General features: G+C 43.2%; 1 pseudogene; it reads right to left on the bottom strand.

Moving 5' to 3' along the window:
• Positions 1–1,082: 1,082 nt before the first annotated feature.
• On the bottom strand, positions 1,083–4,655 carry LOC126574598 (CD109 antigen-like; annotated as a pseudogene).
• Between the last annotated feature and the right edge of the window lie 5,092 nt (positions 4,656–9,747).

The raw sequence follows: 9,747 nt of genomic DNA, 5'->3' as shown, positions 1-9,747 counted from the left end.
GGGCGCAAAAGCTAAAACTCTAAACTAAATGCAACACAATGATATTGTTAGATAATCGGATTGAAATGGTAATGATAGAAATGTAACAAAGTAAAACCGCTACGGTGTTTCCAGAACGCCCGCACACACGGACACACGTGACAAGGAATTAGATAGAAGCGCAAGCGCATTGCAGCATCATCAGCTTTAGCAAACAAGACAAAAAAAATCAGGTTACAAATAGAAGAGCGAGCGAAGCAGCATCATCGGCCTGCATGGACGTAATACAACCAAGAATAAAAGCAAACCCCCTCAGAACCGAGGATGTTCAGCAAACAATGGCGCGTAATACATACATAAATGCATACAACAAAAAAAAAGCATATATACAAATCATCATATATTTGTAAGACACGGAACGGAGTGTAAACCTGGGCGAAGAAGCGCAAGGTTTGGGAGGTGAATGAAAGTGGATTTTTTCCAAAGTCTAAACAAAGTAAACAAAAGAACAAACAAACAGAAACCAAACAAAACACGGAATATTGTAATGATAAACGGAATGGCAAAGGCAGTACAAGCGCAACGGAATGTGAGAAGGTACCGCTGACCGTGGGTGGACGATTAGGATGAGTTGATTGGTCCCGGATTTGGCGCACGGAGCACGTGGTTTGAAGAAAGGCGCGTGAAGATGGGGCGATACTCGGCGAGACAGATGAGTCTGACGAAGAGGGGAACACGCTCAACTCGCCTTCCCTTACGATCGGGATCGTTTAGCAATAATTATACCTTATCTCTTTATTACAACCCCGGGGGTCGCCCGGTGGTTGCGAATCGTGCGAAAGGACCGCGAAGTAAATGGGCGAAATTCAAAAGATCACTTACACCCCTACAATTCACAGCCACATACACATACATATAAACCCACAAGGAACACACCAGGAACACTAGACGTATCCAAACACGATGAAACACTTCCCGGACACAGTAACACACTCGAACACGCGCGATGTTTATGCGGATATTATGTATTATGGAATAAAAAGGAGAAACGTTACAATTTAGTCAGAAGAATCCACCGTCCTCTCCCCCTTCTGGAGTAGATGCTACTCGATGCCGAAATTCTTGCCATGTCTTGGCCAGCTGTGTTTACAAGACGGAGGACATTCTGCTGCTTCACACACGTCGCAAATCCCTTGTTTCTCTACCTCGTACACACGGACTGCGTTGATCTCTGAGGATAGAAGAGGAACGGGTTAGAACGGGTTGAATGACCGTTAGGCTAATGAGTTTGCTACTTACCCGGTTGATAGTAATCGTACACTTTAACGTAGGCCGGTCTCTTGAACGCCACCTTGAAGCGTCTGGTTGCTACGATCACGAAGCAATTGTTCTCGGAGCCCATGTTATCGTAGTAAAGCGCAGCTTTCGATGCTCCATACAGGATCTCAATTTTCTACGAAACAAAGGATGTTTTTTCAATTTGATGTACCACAGACCACCAGTATGTGTACACTTACTCTTATCGGGTTGATTGATGTTTCAGCAACAATAGAGCTGGCCTCTGTCACATAGCCACTCGGTAGGTTCATCTCTACCAACGCCATGTTGGAGCGCTGATTCGATTGTTGCGGAATGAAGCTGCCGCAAATGCGTATATCGAGTTTAAGTTTCCAGCAATGTAGTTGATACCTCGCGAGACTACGGTTGGATAGCTGGCTGCCACGCTAGAGTCCTCCAGAAAGGCGGTCATTACGTATGCTGTCAGAGCTATGCCTCGTCGGTGATTAGCCTGCACGATGCTGTACGAAGACGATCCGTCTTCGTAAAACCGACCATCTGATTGCTGCTTCGATGCCAACCAGCGATATCCTTTCCAGATCTGACTCGGTTCCCCATAGATGTACTTTGCTGCAACTTTTAACGATTTGCCAACAAATGCTGTTAAAAACACGTTTCCGTTGCTTCCCTTATAGCTCCAGAAACTGAATGAACCATCCGATTGGCGATATTTTAACTGGCTCTGGTAGCCAACAAGCAGATGTTTTTTAGCCCGTTCCATTAGCAAGTACTCGGTCGACTTAATCGCGTGCATGTAGTCCAGTGCCACAATGTTCGGTATGAATTTGACCATGGTTTGTTCTCCACAACCGGTAGGGTAAGTGACGATGTTTCCGAAGTTATACACCACGTTCGTTATAACGTCAGCTGAAAGTGTTGAAAGTAAGCCGGAGCATTAGATTACGAGATCATGAGTAACATACATCCTCAGCTAACCGCACTTACGGATGAGGGAAAAGTCGATCTTCACCGACTTTGCATCGGGTTGCTGACCAATTTTCAAATCAATTTCAATCGCTTCATTCTTGCGAATATTGTGAGAGAAGTATTTTGATTCCACTTTCGCTATCTGTACTCGACGATCGACGCCTTCAGACGAACCGTCATGTCGCCCAGTTTTTTTGCCTTGACAAGGAATGAAACAGGAGTACCTACGTTCGGTGGAACGGAAACCGATTTTGTGTGGTTTTGAGCTGAAATTTTAAATTTCAATATTCATTTTATGAACAAAAATGGGTAACACTTAGCGGTCGAGTTTAAGTAGAGCATGCCTATCATTTGCCGGTTGACCGACGAATTCGACTTCATCGTTAGCGTTGATCATCGTCACATCTGCAATGTAGTCAGATCCAAGGACATTGAACAGAGTGAACTGCAGTAGAACCGCTTCATCGCACTTGATAGAGTACGGTAGGTTGTCGACGATGTAGAAACGCTGCACGGTGGTGTAGCGAATGGGTTTCCCGATGATACCAAATCCATGCACTGGATCAATGGAGAATCCAATCAAGTACCAGGAAGTTATTGTGTCAGGTGCTTGTTGTAACTCTATGAAGTGGCCTGTCGTGGGAAGCGTCGGTTCTGTATTGTACTAATTTCTGCACCAGATCAATTGCACTTCGACCTCCAGTCGCTCTACCAGCTCCTCCAATACGTGCAGACTTGTCATTGGCTGTATGATGGATAAGAATTCCACTCATAAGAACAAAAATCAGAAGCACAGGTTCGTGTTTACTTGCCTTTATCTATTGTCACTTCGTCTAGCGAGCGAGCGAATAGACCCATGCTCTGAAATGGGTAAGAATACAAATTAATTATTACGTACTATTAGCTAACTTGTTGAACACTTACATGAATCTGGTCTGTGTAGTTTTGTGGTGAGGCGTGAAAATCATCAAATAGCTTCCAAATATCTTCGCGAATGATGCCATGCTGTTTGCCATGTTGGTGTAAACTCTCGTCGTACGACGCAACGTACGATTTGGCGATGCCACTTATGTTTAAAGCTATCTGTCCTCCCGGTCTTATTTCTGGTTCATCGAGATTCATATCAATCTGCAGCAAGGGAGAAGCAGATAATAGCTTAGTCTAGGTATGTCAGTTTGAACCAACGATCTCAATTTACTTTGTTCTGAAATTCGTGAAACTGGAGGTCTACATAGTCGAACACAACGACGTTATTGATTGCAGTTGCAACGACTAATTTCGATCTGGGAGCCATCTTCTCCGTCGCCTTCAGTTGCAGCATATATCTAGCCAGCTTGCCAGGCCGGAGGGCACCGGATTCCACAATATTTCCTTTAGAGACAACGTAGTACACAAAGAAAGGCATACGATCGGAGCAAGCGATGGTGAATTTCATATCCTGTTTAACTTCAATATTGCTATAGTTCAGCGTGCCAACAACCGGCTTGCCAACATAGTAACTGGCCACTACCGTGAGATCAAGTGCCTGGTGCTCTTCGAGTGGTACTGTTGATGGATAGATATCGACTTCGAACGTTGACAGCAGGTACTCCTTCACCTCGAACGTTTTCGACACCAAAAGTTCATCGTTTGCTCTAGCTTCGATAATGTACGTTCCAAGGGATGGGGACGGAGCAATATCCATTTCGGCATCCAACACTCCGTGATTCAGTTGCGCATCCGACCATTTGCGAATGATGTTACCGGCCGAATCTTATACGGTCACCGTTTCGTTCTTATGTCTGAAGGTGGTCTCAGATCAGGATCCAGCACTATTACACGGAACTGAACGTTATCTCCCGGTCTGAATACGGGCTTGCCGGCACTGAATTTGGTTTTGTACTCCAGCTCAACTTCTTGATTAAACATGAATCCCGCCGCCCCTTCTGCAGTGAGTTTAAAGGTGGCAGGAGATAAGATTGGGGGAATCTGCAACGGAACGGAACACAAAACGAACGGAAAATGGATGTTGAATAACCAAGAAGATGCCACCTAGTTCCACTTTTCCCTTACCTTGAAGCTTACGATTTTGTTGGTATTTATTCGCACATCTGTCGGTTTAGTGAGACTAAGCAAAGTTTGGCCATTCTCGTCGCGGCCTTCCAAGCGCAGAAGAAGGTTGACCTTGTTACTGTTTCCAAAAAAGTTACTTATCCCGACCGTGTATTCTCGATTGGCACGAAGCGAGCGGGGTCCAACAATGAGTACACTGCAAGAAAATAGCCATTGGGACTCGTAATTCACTGCTGAGGAAGAACAAGCTGGACTTGACTCACGCCTGGCTCATCGTTATGAGCATCAGCACCGCGAACAAATGTTGCTTTCGAATTAGCAACCACCTCATCTTAGTACCACGATTTTCACGTCCGTTACCACCGATGATCTGAACAGAACTGTCGGAAGATGGGGACCCCATCATGTAGAGTACGTCGTTATCAGTTCGAGAGTTTACGTGTACGATTGGGGGGTTTCCCATTCGGTGCAGGCGTAGAATTGCAACCAAATGAAACACCCTGATTATGCTGTTATAATGAGAATGCTTGACCGGTTATCAGCTAGTGTTTTAAATTCTAAAAAAATGGTTCAGTTTTGAAGATTTCTTGTGGAGAAACAAATAATTTTTTTACCTAAATGAAACTACAACTTTTGAGGAATATTTGGTCTTATTTCCTGGAAGATTTAATAAAAACTTCATCAGTGGCTTTCGCCGGTGTGCACCATATGGAAAAGCACCGTCAAGCTATCACAAGGCGTAGGATGTGCGAGCCCCCAAAAAGTGGCGGTGTCTTAATCCCTGTTTCTTCTCTCAATTGTCTCTGCTTTTGTCCTATCCTATACCTGTTTATTTCTTTGTCAGTTGCCTTCTTCCCAGGTCCTGTGATGTCTGTTTAGTAATAATTTCATGGTTGTGATCGTTTGATTAATCGAGCACAATTATCAGCCGTAGCTTTTCTTCGTTTCTTCAGTTTCTCTGCATTTCTCTACGCGTACCGTTTCCGACACCCCTTGTCACACACGCGTCCTTGTCAAACCGTTCCGATTCGTTACCATGGTGTTCCGTTCTGCCCCGGGCCAGCGTCTTCCGGAGACCAGAAATATGAATGAACTTGCACTGCTGCGCCACTCCCGTGATCGTACTCCAACGCGATCCCACCCTTGATCTGGTGTTGTTTTCGTGCCACGTTGGTTTTTATTTAATTTTATGTTGCGTCCCTTGTTTCGATTACCGCTCATCATGTTGGGGGCATGATGCTCCCGAGCACGCGATCGCGGCCATCGTGGTTGAAACCTAATTTTACGCACATGTGCACCTCAGATCGTGATCGCGTTTCTGGGGAAGATCGGGAAGGATGCCACATTATTACCGATTGCTATCCTGTCGCGCTTGGCACGCAGGCACGCACGGTAATTAACAGTGAGTGAGCTGTCAAATCTCGAAAAGAAAGTAAAAAAGAAACACTTTCTTTCTTCCGAAGACGGTAGACCAGGGGTTAGCGGAGTAGCGTATTCTCATCTGTGTGCTTCTTGCGACAGTGCGCCTGATTAAGCTGTCAACGAAACCAACAAACTCAAGTGTAAGGTAAGGACCTTCGTTGGTAAATGGATCACTCGCAGCGTTCTCGAGGGAATGACAAATGTTCCCGAATTGATTTGCTTGGCAGCGAGGAACGGTGAGTGTTCGGTAGCGCGCTACTGCAGATGATTTACGCTGGCAAACCACCATTCGGTTGCTTTCCTTTGATGTTTGAGCTTTCCCGGAAGCGATGAACTCGGAAGATATTTCGTGTCTATGGTAACAGATGTTTGTTCTAGTTGTTCGACACTTACACACCATCTTTCGGTGAGACTATCACGTGTCCACCGTGAACCGTGAAGGAAAACTGTGGTAGTAGCACATTGAAGGAATTCCTTCATGATAGGAAAAAGAGAGGAAAAAGTAACGGACTCTAGTACGAACTTTATTACAGCTTACAGCATTATAGGAGGCGTGTAGCCATTGATGTTCGATACTGTTGCATAATTCTCTAATTCTTCAAAACACATGGTGTAAACGGGATTATTGTGTTATGGTCAGAGAGTTTTTTTTCTGGATACGTTTGAATAATCCATATATATAAAAATCAAACTCGTACTTTCGAACGCACATCACTTGAGAACGTATGGGCCGATTTCACTCATTCTTGGCCCAATGAATTCGTCTTGCTCTGCGGAAGGTTTATACGGAAGAAAATTTTGTGTAAGTTCTGTCCTTTTACGGCAAATCGGAACTCAATTTTGCACCGGATTTCCACTTCACAGTCTACTTGATTCGATATTATTTCAAAACATTGGATGGCAACCAGCTCCATTACTCACTCCGTTGAATTCGACATTGCTGCTCTAAATTGATCATCGTCGTCTACTGTGGTACTTTCGACAGTGGTCACCAAATTCGTTTTTAAATTTTTGCTTCCATCAAACCAAAGAGCGATGGGTTTGAGCAAACCAACGATGATTCGTCGAGTGAATTAAGTTTGGTAATTATTTTGGTTTGAATAAAAACTACGGCGAGTACATCAAGAACTAATTGTGGTAAAAAGAAAATTATCTGATTTTAGTTGAGCCATTCAGTCAGAAAAAATGCCTTCAATCAGATGATCGAGTAAAGGAGTGCTCCATCGAAATTCAAAAAGACTGGCACTAATCTGTAGAAACCAGACCGCTGAGCAACGGGCTCAAGCATGTTTTCAGCTTCAATTGCGTATGTATGAAAATCAAAATGAAGATCGCAAGAACAACGAGAAAGGATTAATGATAGCGAAAGACGAAGGCAACAACGCAATCGAGATCAGGATCGTAGATGGACAAAAAGCGAATCCTTCCCGTTGTTCAATTACTTCGTGCCGCATTCCTATATGGTTCTACAATCCCCCACCATGAAATATCGTGTGTTGTAATAGGGAAGATGGATAAGGTGTGTTAACATAACAATGCACCAAAAATTCGATGCGCATCTTCCGGATTGTGTTGCGTAAGTGGACAAATCAAACTACCAACGTTAATCCACCCACTGGAATTATTGTATTCGTTACATTACGGCAACTCTCCCGGGTCTAATAATTTTCTAAAGCACATCCAAAACTACAAAAACTGATACACTTATGCACCAGACAAATAACAAAAATATAGAGTACCAAAAAGCTTCCGAATTTAAAAAAATACATTAAAATCCCGTTTCCGTTTTTATGTTGCATTTAAAATTATACATTCAACATCTTAAATATACTCGCCTCTCCGAGTAGCAGAACGAAGTTTACCGGGAACGACTAGTTTCAATCTAAAAAGCTTTCGCTGCTTCAATTTATCGCAGTTGGCGTAAAATAGTTAGTAAATAATTTCACAATGATTTCCAAAAATTCTGTAAATGGTCATTTTACGATTCATAGACACTGTTTTCAAAAACATACTAGTGCTTCTGTGCTTATGTATTCGTGTATCTATACTGAAATGCAACAGGAGGATAAAAATTTGTAAAAAATAAATCATTCACTTTGCATGACGGTCAATAATGTATTAACAATTCTGAACGTTTTGTTACAAGATTGGTAGCTTTACGTATTCAAAGAATTATTGTACTACCTTAGAAGGATTAGCCACATTAGAAGGATTTAATCAACAATTGATTGCTATCCTGAATTAGCTGGGTTCAATTGGCTCATACAATTCCATACCAAACGATAACGATTACCCGGTCTCTGTGGCCGCAAGGAGTAGCGATGGAAATTGATTCGACACGCACTCATACCTGTGTACGTTTCCCCTTTAATGGCATCTACACGGGCAGGAAGAACATTAAGCAATGCACCATTGCACTCCCATTTAGGGTTTCCCGTTGATTGATCCTTAAAGTGTCCTGCTAAAATGCAATATTAGTGTATCCCTTGGAAAACAAGGGTGTGAAACCGTTTACACGTTCATTCATCTCTTTTGAACGTGGATACGCTTTTGCGTCATTAGATGCATTCGAAAATGGCCACGCATCCGACATTAAAGCATCCGACGGAATCCTCCAAAATGACGACGCTTAAAACAATTGAAGAACGCAAGAACGCCACGAAGCACAGACACGCATAACTGCTTTCCATCATTAAGGCGTAAAGGGTCAATGTGGTGCCCTGCAAAGAAAGGATGTCGCCACTTTAGGGGCCACAGTTTTTGAGCGACATAAAATGTATCTTAATGTCAATAATTGTAGGTTGTACAAATGATTATGCGTAGCGGCTTCCACAAAACGAAACAAACAGACCCCAGCCCAGCGACCCCATGCAACGGAATTACATTTTTCGCTTTTCCGGTTCCTCTCTCTCTCTCTTTCCCCGAAAAATGAGAATTATGCAAATAGACCCTCTCTGCCTCTCGTAAGTCGCGAAACCGCCGAAGCACGTACACACATTAGCGTGTATTAATTGGGTTTTAAACGGCACGACGATTTCGACGCACCCAGGGCGATGTTGGGGCATGTGAACAGGACCTTCTTCTAACGACGATTCCCTTCCCCCTCCCTCCCTGGTACCTCCGTAGCGAAAAACTCAGTCTGTGCGGTCCGTGAGCCAAGTAGAGGGATGGTTAAAGGGATGTCTCGTAGATTTCGCGAGCAGCTTTAATGAGGGGTAGCGTGGTAGCCATTAAATGGTTGCCCAAAACAAAATTAGCACTCTCTGCGTGGTTGTGAAGCTGACTTAAAGCTCAGCTGGCAGACATGTTCTGTAGTTCGTTGTGCTTGTTCGCTCGTGGTAAGCATTGTTTAGGTTTGCTCGACAGGTGAACGCCAAGAAAGGCTGGTTTATAGTGTTTCGCAGTAATTTTTGTTGCACTTTAATTTGTGTAGGAGGAATATCAATCGGAAAGATAGCAATCAGACCTCAGGTATTGACATCCTGTGGCCCAGTTTACGATTATTTTCAATGATTTCAACAATAGGACTTGAAATACTGATATAACGACTACAAGGTGTTAAGAGAAGTTGTGATATTGATTGTTTATTGGCTAACCGTCTTGGAGAAACGTGAAATCGACTTGGTGAGACGTAATAGAACTTGGAGAAACGTGTAATAGATTTGGTGAGACGTAATAGAACTTGGTGAGTCGTTTAGGGAACTTGGTGGAATGTGTGGATAGAACTTGAAAGATTCGAACTACCTTGAAGACTCGAATAAAGACATCGTTGCTACCGAAACGTTTGCAACAGCATCATTTATTTCAACCGTGTGCTTATAAATGAACTAGTCGTTCCCGGCAAACTTCGTTCTGCCACTCGGAGAGTCGAGTATATTTAAGATGTTGAATGTATAATTTTAATTGCAACATAAAAACGGAAACGGGATTTTAATGTATTTTTTTAAATTCGGAAGCTTTTTGGTACTCTATATTTTTGTTATTTGTCTGGTGCATAAGTGTATCAGTTTTTGTAGTTTTGGATGTGTT

This window comes from Anopheles aquasalis, chromosome 3, assembly GCF_943734665.1.
Source record: "Anopheles aquasalis chromosome 3, idAnoAquaMG_Q_19, whole genome shotgun sequence".
In the NCBI taxonomy this organism is placed as follows: Eukaryota; Metazoa; Arthropoda; class Insecta; order Diptera; family Culicidae; genus Anopheles; species Anopheles aquasalis.
The sequence above is the reverse complement of the archived record's forward strand: the minus strand, read 5'-3'. Positions and strand labels throughout refer to the sequence as shown.